The 16116-nt window shown below is 37.6% G+C and overlaps 1 protein-coding gene across 5 annotated transcripts in view; it reads right to left on the bottom strand.

The window, feature by feature from the left end:
* The window catches only part of DLGAP1 (discs, large (Drosophila) homolog-associated protein 1), a 504110-nt gene that overhangs the window by 221273 nt on the left and 266721 nt on the right, over positions 1–16116 (bottom strand). For 4 of the 5 annotated variants that reach the window (XM_014938662.1, XM_014938663.1, XM_014938664.1 and 1 more), the window contains exon 4: positions 11855–12048. The exons of the other annotated variant lie outside the window; for it this stretch is intronic. The gene's annotated coding sequence lies outside the window, so the exon portion shown is untranslated. The remainder of the gene's footprint in view (positions 1–11854; positions 12049–16116) is intronic. 5 annotated transcript variants of the gene reach the window in all.

Genomic DNA, 16116 nt, shown 5'->3' with positions numbered 1-16116 from the left:
GCATTAGCCGTACTGCTATATTTTATGTATGTGACAAAGAATGTGAGAAACTCACTCTTTGCATTAAAAATAAAGTAAGTTTCTAATCCTCAGCTATGTGAAAACAAGATCCAAGGGAGCTCTGAAAACTTAGGAACCAGCAGATGAATAAAAAGAAACATAAGTCAAGGATTTCTGGAGCTTGAAGGATACTTTTGAACATCTGGAGTTGACATTGCTAACTTTATTACACATTTAAACTATGATAGGTCCACTGTGACTACCGTGTGTTGTATCTAAAGCTTACTTAGTTGCCTGGAAAATTCTTGGTTTATGCCAAGGATTTATCAGAGATAACATATATTTCCACTTTGAGTGGGCAAAACTAAGTTGCAATGTGTATTTTACTTCCTGAGGTTTTTTTGATAGTAAAAAACCTGATGTTTCCTGCTCAAATACTTCTCAAAAACTTCTACCTTTACTATTTTTTTCTCAATGTTTCTGGTATTTTAAACACTCTGCATATTCAGAATGTACAACAGTGCAGTTGTTGCAAGCAACCAGTAAGCAGTTGTAGTGGTAGGGATTTTTTTTTTTTAATAACACGACTTTGCCATATTATGCATTCATGATTGTCAAGATGCAACAGAAATTAAGGAGCAAATCTAACAGATGAGTTCAGGGGATTGGAGACTTCCTGCTAACACCATTTACTCCTGTATCCCTCTCTGTGACTTGCTTTCAAGCATCCCATGCAGGCTTGAGTTGAAGCTACAGGGTTCAAATGGGGCATGGGAAATTAATTTTACTCTTGTACTCAGAGTTTTCTGAAAGGGTACAAGCCCATATGGATACATGCCCTTGTCCTATTTTGCTTTCTTACAGGAGATCCAGAATGTTGGCTACCATGAAACACTAATGCATCATTCAAAGTCACTACAGGAAACCATATGGAGACTCCCAAGGAGTGTCCTTTGGTCCCCCAAAATGATAACCAAAACATCAGATTACTTTTGTCTTCTGTAAAATGAGCACACACACACCACCCCCAACAATAGCATCATGGAAGCATCTGTAATATGTTGGAATATGTGAGTCTGTTGGAATGTTACTCATTTTTACATATTGAGGTGAGATACTATCATAGCAGTAAAGACTTACTTTTTTATGTTACAAGTTCAAATAAAATTTTCTATAAAATACTATGGGCACTAAAAGCAAGTTACACTAAGTATTACAATTTCTTAATGCATGGTGCTTGGAGATGCTTATAACACTTAGTTCTACTGCTATAAATACACACAGACAATAAAATTGAAATATTTCACATCCAAGTGTGCACAGAAATTTTATCTTAATTAGAACACAATTACTCTTACTGGAAGCAGTTTCATTACGGTTAGCACTCAGTAGGTCTTGCCTCTTTCTTCCTGGGGAGAAAACCAATGGCTGGAGAATGCCATATCTAGTGTAGCATCTTTCTATAATTATCACAGAGATTTCAAATATTAGGTGCATTTATTTCCTAACTTTGTGGGAAGAAAGTGAACACAATTTATTTATGAGAACCCTGCTGTGCCAGCATTATTTGTGTTCTAATTTTTTCCGACAGTCTTTCCCAGGTATAAATGAGATGTCAAATCTAAATTAACACTGGAAACATGACCTGCCCGCCTCTATTGCTGCAAACTGACAGCTCAAACGCATATGTCAAATGTGAATCACCCTCACAGCTAACTAGAGACTCAGGATTGGCATACTGCTGAACAGCAAAACTTACTATGAAAACATCATCATAAATACTAAGGAATCCCAAACAATTCCATAAACTCTATTTTTCACTTCTTAATTAGTTTTTTCTTATTTTTACAGTTTTAGTTCTTAAAAATTAAATCTACAGAACTTCACAAAGCCTTCTTGCTTAACAAAAATATGGCTTTCAAACAAATCTTTTCCCCAGAGAACTGCTTTTCTCACAGCCAGTTCTTACACGCTATCATTTGGATTCTGCTTTGCCCCCTCCTTCCTCATAATCATAGGGAAAAAACACAACCTGGGATAAAATGCAGATGGTCATTTTAACAACCCTCCTATCCACACTGAATGCACCTATATACTTTTTGAATCTTTCCTTGAAAAGCAAGCCTGTTAGCTTTTGTCATAGCCTTTACAGAATGGAAAATGAAATTCCCTTCCTCTTTGTAGGAGCCTCCTGGTTGACTAAAGGTTACTGTGTCTCCTCTTCATTTTCTTTTTTTTTTTTTTTTTTTGTAAGGAGCCATTGTAATTAAGCTTTTCCTCTCAATAATCAGTTTCCTAGACTTGTATAATTTCAATTGCTCTCTCATGAACTTTATCCTACAGTCCCAATCTTTCCTGAAGCACAGGACCTAGAGGCAGAAAGTACTTCAGCTGAAATTCTCCAATGCTACCTCTTTTCCTCCTGTTAAAAGTTCTATAAAAAATCCTTCCAAAACAACAAATAAATCAAAACAATTCATATAAAAATAGATAATACAAGCAGAAGAAAGACATGGTGAACCCGTGTGTTTTCATTTACCAAACTTTGCTTCTCTTCAGATCACCAAAAAAGAGGTTTCTAGTTCACATGGACTAAAAAAGATCTGAGAATCTTAGAAGACTTGTAAAAGCTTAACATTTCATGTCAGATAAAAGTAGAGATGAAAAACTCCTATTCCTTTTTATGCAAATGATAAAACCATATTCTCCATGGGCCCCAAAAAGAACAGGAAGAAGGAATGCATTTTGGAAAATCATGCCATCAAATCAATAGAAAAATACAGGTCAATCAAAAACATTAAAGACTGGCAAGAAAACAAAATGTACTGTTTTATCATGTTGGTTTTCATTACCACACCTTCCAATATCAACTTATCAGTCATGGCTAAACATAGTTTATGCAATTGCACTGAAATACTTTTTAGCTCGTAAGTGTGAGGGACCCATCCGTGGTCTTTCTCTTTTGGCAAATGAATACTTGCTTAGCACCTCAGATTTCAGTACTTTCCCAGTTCAGTGGCCAGCCTCTCTTTTTCCTCTGTCATTTCACCTTACCTCTCTACCTTTCAAAACAAGACTTCTGCCTATACATAGCACTGCAATTTTCTGTTGATCCACTTTATCAACAGCATCCTTGTATCACACAGGCAAGTTAACACCATTACTTATTCTCATCCAAAAAGGATCTATTTTGCCATAGATCTTATAACACATTGGTGTTGGTTCCTGAACTGAAGTTGAGGCCAAGAAACAGGAGTAGAAACAGTGGATGGAAATATTCGTAATTCACAGCATGGGGGAATTCCAACCCGCCCCTTTTCCCACAGTACTTTTAGTGATGCTCTAGGAGCTGCAAGAGCCTGGTAGTAGCAGGAGAAGAAGTACATGGGCATATGGTTACACAAGTATGTACAGGAGTGTCATGGCTTCAATTAGAATAGAGTTAACTTCTTTACTAGCAGCTGGTTCTATGCTATGTTTTGGATTTGGGTTGAGAAATATTTTGGTAGTGCACTGGTGTTTTTAGTTGTCACTAGGCAGTCAAAGCCTTTTCTGCTCCTTACCGCATCCCACCAGCAGGTAGGCTGGGGTGCACAAGAAGTTGGGAGGGGAACATATCTGACCCCAACTGACCAAAGGGATATTCCATACCATATGATATCATGCTCAGCATATAAAGCTGGGGGAAGAAGGAGGAAGGGGAAGATGTTTGGAATGATAGCCTTTGTCTTCCCAAGTAGCCATTACGTGTGATGGAGCCCTGCTTTCCTGGAGGTGGCTGAACACCTGCCTGTCAATGGGAAGTGGTGAAAGAATTCCTTGTTTTGCTTTGCTTGCATGCACAGCTTTTGCTTTACTGATTAAATTATCTTTATCTCAACCCACAAGTTATCCTCACTTTCACTCTTCCGATTCTCTCCCCCATTGCAGCTTGAAGGAGGAGTAAGATAATGGCTGCATGGTTCTAGCTGCTGGCTGGTGTTAAACCATGACAAGGAGTCAACAATATTTCTAGGTGAAGTGAAGGATTCAATATTAAACCAACTGCATTCCACCTCAGCAATTAATATAGATGACAGCTATGTAGGAAGTAGCCATTTCCTGAGCAGCTAATTAGAATACTCCTCAGAATAAACAAGAATAACATCTAGTCATTATTGTAATTATTCATTTCTGTGCCAGTCACTTTGCCTTCTCAGGGTACATTAACGTACTTTAGAGATGGCAAGCACAGCTGAACAAACATCATATTGCACCTGAAATTACTGAAGCACAAATAATGAAGACAGTATATTGATGGTTCTGGGATAGCAATATGAAGTCATTACCAAAAGACAACAAACTAGATGCTGTCATATGTCAAAGTCTAAGTCACCCTTTGGCAAGACACGCATACAGTACATACAAACTGCAGTTATATGCCTAGATAATAAATATACCAGTCATACAGGTTCAAACATCTGGTCCATGTGCAAATAGGTGAATTCCCAACAAAGGATTACATAGATATTCTAGCCAGAACAGAGGTATACATGTTTGAACTGTTTCAAGTATTCACAGTTGCGCTACTTAATTTACATTTCATATTTCTGATATGTGTAAGGTTTATCAGCAAATATAGATATGAAACATCTCCGTGAGATAAGTTAGAGTTCTAGAATTCAGCAAATCAGCCATGTGGGAAAACCCATTCATTGCACTACTCGTCGAACAGCTTTTGAGTATCTGAATGATCAGGTTTTTTTACCACAGCCATCTATCGCTCTATGAAAAGCTGATCTCTCTCTAACTCCCCACAGCTAAGTACCACTCCTGAAGTGAATTCCACCAAACAGCTTTCTATCAAAAATTTTCTTTCTGTGTATGCAAGGTCAACATTACAAATTAAACATTTCTTACTATTGCAATATTGAAGATTTTAAAGCCACTCCCTTTAAAAGTGTAAGTTTATACTGCACTACCTGTAAAAACTGGGTGTTGATAAACGTTAACTTCAAATCTCAATTACTCTAGTATTTGAATGAAGCAATATAGGCAAAAATGCACCTGCATTCCAGGATGCAAAATGTGATATGATTCCACAAAATCATTACAGAATAAAGAAGAAAAGCCACAGAAACATTTTTATGATAAAGAAAGGGTCATAATAAACATTTCTTGCAAGTCTTTTATCATTTCTCCTTTGACAATGTCACTGCCAAACAGTTGCATAACATCAGCAGACCCACATAAAACAAACATATCATGTCAACAAATGACAACCACCCACCAGCAAACACTGTGATAGATCAGAAATAATACAAGAGTTGGATGAATCCCCGTGTCATTCCCAAATTAAAATCACAAAATATTGACTAGGAGCAATTTGAACAACCACCTGGCCTCATTACATTAAGATTTCAAAACCTGACCATAACTGGTTTCAACCAGTGCTATATATATTTTTCAGGTATAGCCATATTCCATAAACAAACTTGAAAAGAGATATAGTAATTCTTAATGGGAGGTTTTGTGACATTGGGAAAAATGGCAGTAAAACAGTAAACACATTTGAAATCATTCTTCCCCCTTTCTTTTCTGATAAGATTTTTAATATATTCTTATTTTCATATAAGAAAACAATTAACTGTCTCATACATCATGATGGAGTATACATTTTTACATCAGACAAAAGATATTAGAGTATGAGCTCAATGTGACTTTAGTTTTAAAATTTCTTAGATTCATCTGGAAAGGTCTCCTGTAACTTAATTAACAGAAACATCTAAACGTATGTCTACCAAAACCAGTACATGTGATGTGATCCAAGAAGGAGCGGAGCGGAGAGGAGAGGAGATTTGTGGTCCTCAAATCGGGACAAAGAGGAAGGAAATGATGTTTTCCACTTAAAACTACTGGATACCATTTGTTGATCCTTAATGATACAACCAAAAAGTAAAGGACCATCTTTACCCCAAGAACTTACGTCCTAATTTGGCCTGTCTTGAAACTCCATTAGCCTCTTAGGTCCCATGCAGGAGATGGACCCAATATCTCTTTACCTGCACAAGATGCTGGCTGAAAAGCATGACGATATTTGACAACTTTACATCCTCTTTGAAGAAGGCCAAATGCACTTGCCTTTACCAATACCAAGCCCCAGTGGCAGTCCTCTGAGATGTAAGAAAAGAGCCCTGGGCATCTTTTTACTCTTCAATGGAGAGGAAGTCCACACTGTTAAGCCCCCTACAGACATGAAGCACATTTCCAACAACCATGCCAGCTATGAGAGCAGCCCCCACCAGCAATAGTAATTCTTACAAGGTGTTTAGGGCATAAGGGAACAAATTTCTAATGGCAGGAAACTGGGATGACAAAACAGTGCTCAGCCTCACCCCCATGCCCATCTGACACTTGGACAGCCTGGGAGGAGGAGAAAGGGATGCAGGGCAGAAAAGAGGCTCACTGGCTCTCACTGGCCAGGCCAAAGTAGTTGACAATGTCAGCAATGCTATATGTCAAAAGCAGTGTGTCATATAGCTTCATTTCACAGAGACTTGCTGCATTTAAGCTGGAAATACATGAAAGCATTCTCAAGTAGGAGGCGGTTGGTTAAGCTGTTGGTTAATATTTGTAATGTTTCTGAAGTTTTTATTTAGTTACTTAAAATAAACTCCTCCACATATCCTGCCCGAGCTGCTCTATCAGCGAGGAGTGAGTATACCATCAAGTTTTCTTTGCCAGTCATGAAATTGCTCTGTTAAATCCCCACGCTGGTGCAGAAAGAAGAACCTGCTCCCAAGTCTCCAAGGGCAGGCTCTCTGCTCTCTCCTCACTGTCACAAGCCTTTAAACCAACACTGGTTTTCCCATTGGAGGGGAAAGCATTCCTGCACCATGTGATAGGCTTCTAAGCTTGCCTGGGGTGCTGCAAGGAGCTGACAGAATGAGCCAAGCTTATCAACTGGTTATGTTTCCTCTTTCCCACTAAATTTGCTGTGAATTCACACATCAAACTCTGGCGGAAAAAGCAGGGAATGTGCAAACCTGCAAAGCTTCACAGGAAGGAGACCCGAGCCCTAGAGATCAAGGTACAGACAGCCACAAAATGCATTTTTAACAGTGCAACAACTCACAACCCCATGTCAAATCCTCCCATTAACAATCGACCAAACAGTTATTACAGCAGTTCCACTTAATCCAAATTAATATCTAATTCCATAAATTTGCAGTTTAGCCATTTTTAAGTGCAGAAGCTAGAGACGTTTCATGTGTGGGTGTGCCTTTTGACACTGACACTTCTGCTTCATTTCTGCAAAATAGCATCCTGCAGCCTGTACTGCTTTTCATCCTTTTCTGTCTCCCAATAAGTGTTCCTAGCCCATCAACCATATTGTAAGATAAGCCATTGCATCTTCTGCTTGAATCAACATCAATTTATGTCTCTTCTTTCTTCTTCTTTTGTTAGGCACTACCAACTCCAAAATGGAGTATTCAGAATCATCTTGTATACATTTAGCTATTTATATTGATGGCAACATGGCCAAACCTTCTCATGTGTACTGTACTTATCACTATGTGTAATATAGGTTACAGACCTGGGACTTCAAAAATATTCTGAATATCTGATTTAAAAAAAAAAAACAAAAAAACAAACAAACAACAAAACCAAAACGAATGAATGGTCACAAGAAAAATATAGAGCCACCACTTGCTGGAAAACCTGTAAACAATATATTGAATGAAGAAACTTGAAAAAGTCAAGATCTGTGCAGCATTTAAGTCCCCAAAGATGTAGTTCTGAGAAATAACTGTAGCTCAGCTACAGCTTTTTTTCTTACAATGGAGTCAGAGCTTGGTCATCTCCAAGCTAGATATATCTTTTAATCCAAATTAGATGACTGATGTTCATCCCACCCGCAGGGATAGGTATATTTACACAAGAAGATTTTTTAATCCCTTTCTATCTGTCACACCATGGCACTGCATTCTCAGACACCTTTCAAAACAACCGCTTTGAATATCTATTCCTTCTGGAAACATTAGGCTTTTTTTGTTTGCTCAGTGGAACAAATAAACAGTAATCTCTCAATAGCTCATGCTTGATATGCAGCAGAATTATTGCCTTATTGCCAATATTTCCTACAATGGAATGGGCCAGCACAGGCCATTTTAGTATTTATAAAACCCTACTCTGATGAATTTCTTCTAGGCAGAATTAAAATGGCAAGCACTCTAAATACGAAATGAAGGGTAAAGTGGAAGCTGCTTCTAGGCTGACACCTCTAACCAGGACATTTAAAAATACAGTGGAGTGGAGTGAGAATCAATCAACCTTAAGAGTAGAAAAGTTTATTTAAGAATACAAATGCCGAAAGACTGCTGTGGAAAAATAAGCTGGTAGCTCAAAAAACCATAAAAAAAGTTATAGTTGGCAGAGAAACCTTTCTAGAGGATTATCATGGTGTATTCCAAACTGTGCTATTACACCAGGTACAGAAAAGCATACAATTGTACAATAGTGCTGAGAGCTGCAAAGATGGCTGAAGAATACTACTAGTTAAAGATCACGTTCACCATTTGTCTTCCTCATCAAAAGCATTTACACAGAAACTTCTAGACACAGAGATGCTGAAATCTTGGCTGTACTATAAGTTACTATTGATTCAGTTTGTTTGAACTGTATTTGCTCTCGATCTTTACATAATGTATGGATTAATCATCAGCTAATGTAAGGAAATCTAGTCTATCAATTTTATTTTTTTTAACACAAGATACCAGGACATAATCTTAGAAAGGTAGTAGTCCAGACTTCAAACAACAGAAACTAAATTTGATTCTAAATTGTAAATCCGCTCCAGTAAGCCAAACCTAGTCTTAAATCAACTTACCCTAAATGTTGACAGCTGCTAAAAATGATCTCCAGAATTTGCTTTGCTTGCAGATACTTCCTAACTCTGCCTAAATACAGTGATTCTCTCAGTTATACATATTGGATACATATCGTAACATTGTACATATTACGTATTATAAAAAATAATGTACATTTTCTCCCCTGATTTCAAATTTAGATGCATACAACATACCAGAGAATTTGTTCAGCAGAATATGACAGTGACTCAATAAATAGCTGTCATCTGTTTAAGCCAGAAAAAGGCAATCTCGGGCTACTTAATAGGGACTAGTTCTTCTAAATTATCCTAGACTTTCTCATAAAACTTGTTTATGCCTTTTGTGTAGTAAGCTATGTATGATTTGTACTTTTTAATTACTGCAATTTCCTTCTCTTAAATGAACTTCTTTACTTCATTCATTGCTTTAACACTACCAGTGATCACGAAATGCCAGTTCAATAAACAAACTCTGTAATTTTAGTATCATAAATCTCCCAAGACCTAGTTTTGATGACATGGTATCCTACTAAAATATGTATCATGCTAAATTCTATTATTTCATTAAAAATATTTTGTAGCTTCTAGTCAAATAGCATAGCGTCTTGCTTATCAGAAACATGACATCAGTTAATAAGCTTTGTTCAGCTCAGATTCAGAGCTCTGTTTTAAGCCTCTAAAATAACCAAAATATTGTACTATCTTATCTGGTTAAATTTAAAACCAGTAATTCATAAGAGTGAATTCTAAGATCTTTTTTATATTCTGTATCATTATGCTAGGCAGTAAAAGCTGTAAAATAACACAGAACTGCCTACGGATATTATTATCTGAGATTGTATTTTGTAAATCTGCAATGGAAGATCCTTTTGGTTTCCTAGGCTGTTCATTCACTGCATCCAGATATTTATCAAACCACTGTCTGTAAGTCAGTGACAAAATGGTGTATTCTGAGAACACTTTTTGACCTATCAACTGCGATTTTAAACATATTTATAAAATTCCAGAGCAGAAGTCTACTTACTACCTTACAATCAAGAAAATATCTATTAAAAGTGTATGGGGGGAAAAGGAAACATAGCTTCCTGCATGAAATCCACTTTGGCTTCAGTCACTTGATATTTGTTTGTTCTCTGTGTGCTGTACAAAATTACTGAACCACACTGAAATGACACTTTGCCCTTGGGTGCAATGGGATGACAGATTAAATGAGTAAACGGGAGACTTGGAGCTTCCTCCGAAGGGAAAAAATAAGCTACTTAAATATTTTCAAAGCTTTTTCAAGTGTCAGCGGTTTTGTTTTTTTTTTTTTTTTTTTTCAATCAAGAGAGTAATTATTTAGTGAACCAACTTGAGTCTCTTAAAAGTAAGGAGCATGAAGGAAATGGATGGGACGTGGAACTTGATTAGTTCACCCACAGCTGTGACTGCCTTCATAAACTCCTAATTTTAACCTAAAGATACATAAGTCTCTTGCTTACATAAGGAAAGACAAGTTTCATCATCAGCTGATGCATCAGAATACTTCTTTCTGTTGCATCACAAATGAAACCACTAATTGTGCTTCAACTCCAGCAACTAAATAGATTTTATAATGTTTTGACCCTTCACCATAACTTAAGGGACCCTTATACGGCACAGTAAAAGAAGAGTCAAATTTCAATTAGATCAGGCTTCAGGCTCATACTAATTTACAATTTCTATAAGAATTAAAGACAAACTGCAATAGCTCAATACTCATACAGGGTTTTGTTGCAGTCAAATACTTACATAACATTCACTAGTAATTTCACGGAGGAGAGACTCAACCTCTTATCTCTGAATTAAAGAACCTCCTTTGAACAATTTTAGTATTTCACAAGGGATGCTTTACAACATCTGAGTGTTTCCCAGTTTCAATTATGTAATTTCCCCCCGTTTTCTCTTTGGTTATGTTTTATAAATATTTGTTACTGAAGAAGAATATTTTCTTCTCTTTTTGATTTATATAGTATATGTCTTCCATCAAAATAAATTACAAATGGAAACCCCTACCTCTGAGAATAAAGTGACAAACTCAAACATAGGATCAGAAATACTAATTTATTGAGCTCATTGATCCAATGAGCAAATTAAAGAAATAGGCAAACACCACCTGATTTGTAGTCTTCTGGTTTCATTTTAAGCAGCTATTTAAAAAGGAAAGCAGATGATAATGTCAAGGTCAACAAGACTCATGCAAGAACTCACTTTTTTTCTGAAAGAAAGTATATATATATCTTTTGTATAGCACAAGAAAATTAAGAAATAGTCTTACTTAGTTTCCGAAATTTTTCAGGGAATTGAAATCATAGGTGTTATAGCACTGTGAGCCAAGTGTGAAAAAAACAGCCTAAACTAAAGACAGAGGAGAACAGCAGAAAGAAATCCTGAGACACTTCTTCACACAACTGATGTCCCACACTAAAAGAAAACTGGAGCTTCAGTAGAAATATTAACATGAGAAAACACTCCCAGAACACTTATGAGATAATGATAACAGCTTAGTCTTCCCAGACAAAAGCAAGAAAGAGCATGACGATAGTTGAGGGTATGTGTTAGGGCACACTTTTAATTCACACGCATTGAAAAATGCTGACGTGTATTAAGGACAATCTATAGCTAACCACAGAAGCTTTCCTGAAGCAGACAGGTTTGACTTCCCCTATGAAGAATGACTACCAGAGCTGAGGTTGTTCAGCAGAGCCTGCAGTGACAGGACAAGGGATTGGACGTAAGGAAGAAATTTTTCATGATGAGGGTGGTGAGACTGTGGAACAGGTTGCCCAGCCAAGTTGTGGATGATCCATCCCCAGAAGAGTTTAAGTTCAGGTTGGGCAGGGCTCTGATCTAGTGAAAGATGTCCCTGCTCGTGAGAGGTGGGGGTTGGACTAGATGATCTTTGGAAGATGTCCCTTCCAACTCAAACCATACTAGAAGTTTATGATTGCACAATAGTTCTCCTACCTTGAGACTAAATGGATGCCTCATTGAAGTTCTGGTATGGAGCTGCAGATGTGAAGTCAACAGATGCCGATTGCTGAGGCACCAACACAACTACGAGGTTCCTTGGGGGCTGAGGTGTTTTTTGGGGCGTGGTGATGACACAGGCTACATTGCTAAACTGCTTGCAGCTTGGATGTGATGGAGGTCTATCAAATCTGAAACAGGATAAAGAAGATCAACAGATAATGACTGATTACCATCTTTTTTTGAAAAATATGGGGCACTAGATTTAAGTAGCTGATAATAGGTACAAAACTAAGTACTCTTGCACAATGTTGAAGATACCAAAAGTCCATATTGCTTCAACTGGTAACTAGGCACATCTGCAGAAGAAAGATCCATCATAGGCTAGTCAACACAAATATGAAACTTTGGGCTTACCAAGTCCCTAATTCTTAGATTATTACAGGCTGGGAGAAGATTTTGGAGCAGTATCTCTCATTGAATGCTTTGCCCCAGTCCTATATTTTTCCCCATGGTAGCTGCTATTCCTCATGGCTGAACACAGGATATGGCATACGGGGCTAAATGGAATTTTAACCTGGTAAAATACACTTGTCATTATATTAACAATGTCAAGCCACAGTTCCACCAGATTGAACTGTTCAGTGTCAAACCCAACATAAAGACTTCCCAACCTATTCCTCTTGGGCTGTATCACAGCTAACTCAAGTTTTTGTTGCAATGAAACAAGCGGGTCTGCATGATGGAGTAAGCAGAAATTCCTTTAATTGCTCCATTATAGAAGAGGCTATATTGTGAAACTGTAGCTTCAGAATTCACCAGCAAGCAAGAGCCAAGGGTCAGGCAGCAGGAAACTAGAGAAGTTGTGAATATGTGTCCTTGTACAGAGGTTAAAGAAATAAACCCACGGTACACAGGGCAGGCTGAAAAGGCAGTGATGGTGTTTCAGGCAAGGAAATTGCCTGCTGTTTGTTCTTCCTGCATTCAGAAAAAAATATGCTTTCTGTATCCTGTTTGTTAATAAACAGAAGATCATTAAAGAGATAGTTGACTCTCATAATTCATTTTCACCCCCAAGCAGAAGCAGCCTGGCAAGGGTCCAAATATTGGCCTGAGTAATTTTGCCGTGAGGCAGCAGAACTTTCCAGAACATGAACAATGAGTCAGATATCATCTCCCATTAGAAGCAAAGCATTAAAAATAAAAATTAATAGTCATACAATGATGCAAAGAAATAAAAATAACCAAATAATCAGTATCTTTTTCATTTTCTGGTTTTCCTCCTCATTTTCAGACCAGTGGTTTTCAATGATTCTCAGTGCTTCAAAGCCTTCTTGGAAGAGTACAGCCCTTCATAAAGTAAATAAAAACCTGCTAACAAGAAGTGTATTTTTCTTGGTGCTCTTTCCTCCTTAGAGTTGCCTATTGACTGTGCACATCTATAGGTTAAAAAAGTCTTGGAAAACAGAAGAGTGGCCAATTGACTTCCATCAGGCATCAAATTATCAAGGATAGAAAAACAGCTAATACTACACAATTTATCTCAATTTATTTTGCTAAGATTTGATTCTGTCACTTTTCACATTTGTTGTTCAACTGCTAATGTAACAAACCCACAGGCAAAGCAGAAGACACAATTCTGGCAGTCTTGTTTCATCATAATTATCTAATCAAATCTTTGCTCGCTCGTTCATCGATATTTTTCAATTTACAATGAAGACACTGCTAATATAGTACACCCAGACACTTCCTCATCCTACCTGCTACAAAAAAAACCCCTAAACCAAACAACAACAACAAAAAAAACCAAACCAAAAAACCAAAAACAAAATCAAGAAACCCAAGATTACTGTTTTGAACTTTGGGTGTTTCATACTGAAAACTACAGTAAAGTGAGGACAATATAAGATTTACAGTTTTGTACATAAGTTTGACTACCTAGTCTATAAAAAGTTTTTAGAAAAGAGCTCCTAGTTGTGCTGATTTTGGCTGGGGTAGAATTAATTTTCTTCATAGGAGCTAGTACTGGGTTATGTTTTGGATTTTTGCTGGAAACAGTATTGATAATGCAGGGATGTTTTATTTACTGGCTGAGCAGTCCTTACACAGTCAAGGCTTTTTCTGCTTCTCACCCCACCCATGTGTAGGCTGGGGGTGCAGAAGAAGGCTTGAAAGGGAAGGGGGGATAATATCAGGCTTGCCTGTGACAAGCTGTGGGATGACATGCCAAGGTTAGAAGCACAGGGTGCCAGTGAGGGACCTCAGCCTGTTGCTCTGAGATGTGCTGGCTACACTGCAGCACACTCAGAGTCTTACAGAGATAAGCCAGGCATTCCTGAGGTAAAAGAAGTGAGAATGACCACTGAATTGGCTCCCTCTAGCACTTTTCCAGAATTCTGCAACTAAATCCATACACCAGAGTCAGTGACTGCTTGCATGTAGGAGGTTTTTTCACATTTGTAGTAGCAGCTGCCTATAGAGTGCTCAGGGGAACTAAACTCATCCAACCCCCTGCCTTTCCACATCTTCACCTACACCATTATAACTCTCTAGTCAAAGCCCCACTCCTGAGACTTAAATCAATCGAATAGTTGAAGGATCTGTGCAACTTGAACAAGAATGAGAGTGCACCTGAAATTAGTGAATGTTTAAACCGAAGGAAACGCTGACAGTGTAATAGCACTAAAAGTAACAGAAAGTGAAGAAATTGCTTTGTCAAAATACTCAATATTAAGCATGTAGGATTCTTCGAGCGCTACCCCAGTCCTTCCCCATACTGACAAAACTTAGCCTGGAGCAATTGAACAAGATGTTCTAGGAAAGACGAAACACAGCCTGGACAAATATTGGTGTTATTAACAAGTAAGTTCAGTCACTTCTGGATCCAAGTATGATAAGGCAAAGAAGAAAAGACACTATATGACTGCCCTTAAAAACTGCAGATTTAATAAGAGCACAAGACAATGTAGTAAGGGAAAAAAATAAGACGGTCTCTTAAAACAGGTTTAGTGCATATACAGTATTTTGCTGACTATCAGTGATAACCTAGGAATCATCTAAGTCTAATGCGATGGAAGTTATATAACTATTTTATAATAGAGGTAACTTCTTGAGGAGGGATGTGAAGACGGGTAAGATGTTTGGATGAAACATAGCACTCCAAACATTATATAGATATATCATCTCACCTCACAGCAATTTCTCTTGTAAACTGCAGTATAAAACACAGTGTAAGATAATACAAGAAACTGCTTAAATCAGCGTAAATGAACATTTATTGAAACATACATAAAAGGCACAGAGAAGTTAGACCACACTTGACTTCAGTTATGGCAGCAGCAAATAAGATCACCAAAAAAACCACTCGAGTCTGAATGAGAAATGAGACAAAATTGCCATGCACTGAAGGGAGCAAATGATCCTGGCAGATGGAAAACAACAATTTTGTTTGCCTTTTAAATTTTTTTTATTAGTAACTGATATATTTTGGCCCCATACAGATTAAGAGGATTTGAAATATGTAACACTTGTTTGCATTATACAGATAAAGAAATTTTATTGTTAATATAGATAGAGGGGTTCTGCTCTGAGATGTTCCCCCTACACTGTTAATATAGATTCCCAATTGCATAGGCAAGGAGTTATTTTTTGTACACACTTTCAAAAAATTATAGAATCTTGGAATCATTTTAGTTAAAAAATACCCTTAAGATCTCAAATCCACCCATTAGTACCACACCGCCAAGTCCACCACTAAACCATGTCCTAATCACCACATCTACACATCTCTGAAACACCTCCAGGGATAGTGACTCAACACCTTCCCTGGGCAGCCTGTTTCAGTGCTTGACAACCCATTCAGTGAAGAAATTTTTCCTAACATCCAATCTAATCGTCCCCTGGAGCAACTGGAGATGTCCTGTCCTATCACTTGTTAATTGGGAGAAGAGAACTGACCCCCACTTTGCCACAACCTCCTTTCTGGTAGTTGTAGAGAGCACTCCTCACAAGGCTTGTGCTCCAGACTCCTCATCAGCTTTATTGCCCTTCTCTGAACACACTCCAGCACCTCAATGTCTTTCTTATGTAGGACGTAAGACTTTCCAATAGCTGGGAACCAGCTGACAATGCTCAATGTTCAAATTTAAGGTCCTGGCTAAAAATGTAACTACTAAAAAAAATAATCTATGGATTCATATTGCAGCCATCATACCAGTCATTTTCAAACAGAAAAGATGCAAATACTCTATTTGCATTAT

The sequence above is a fragment of the Calidris pugnax genome, unplaced genomic scaffold (genome assembly GCF_001431845.1).
Source record: "Calidris pugnax isolate Ruff unplaced genomic scaffold, ASM143184v1 scaffold13, whole genome shotgun sequence".
In the NCBI taxonomy this organism is placed as follows: Eukaryota; Metazoa; Chordata; class Aves; order Charadriiformes; family Scolopacidae; genus Calidris; species Calidris pugnax.
This window is presented reverse-complemented; position numbering and strand designations above follow the sequence as displayed.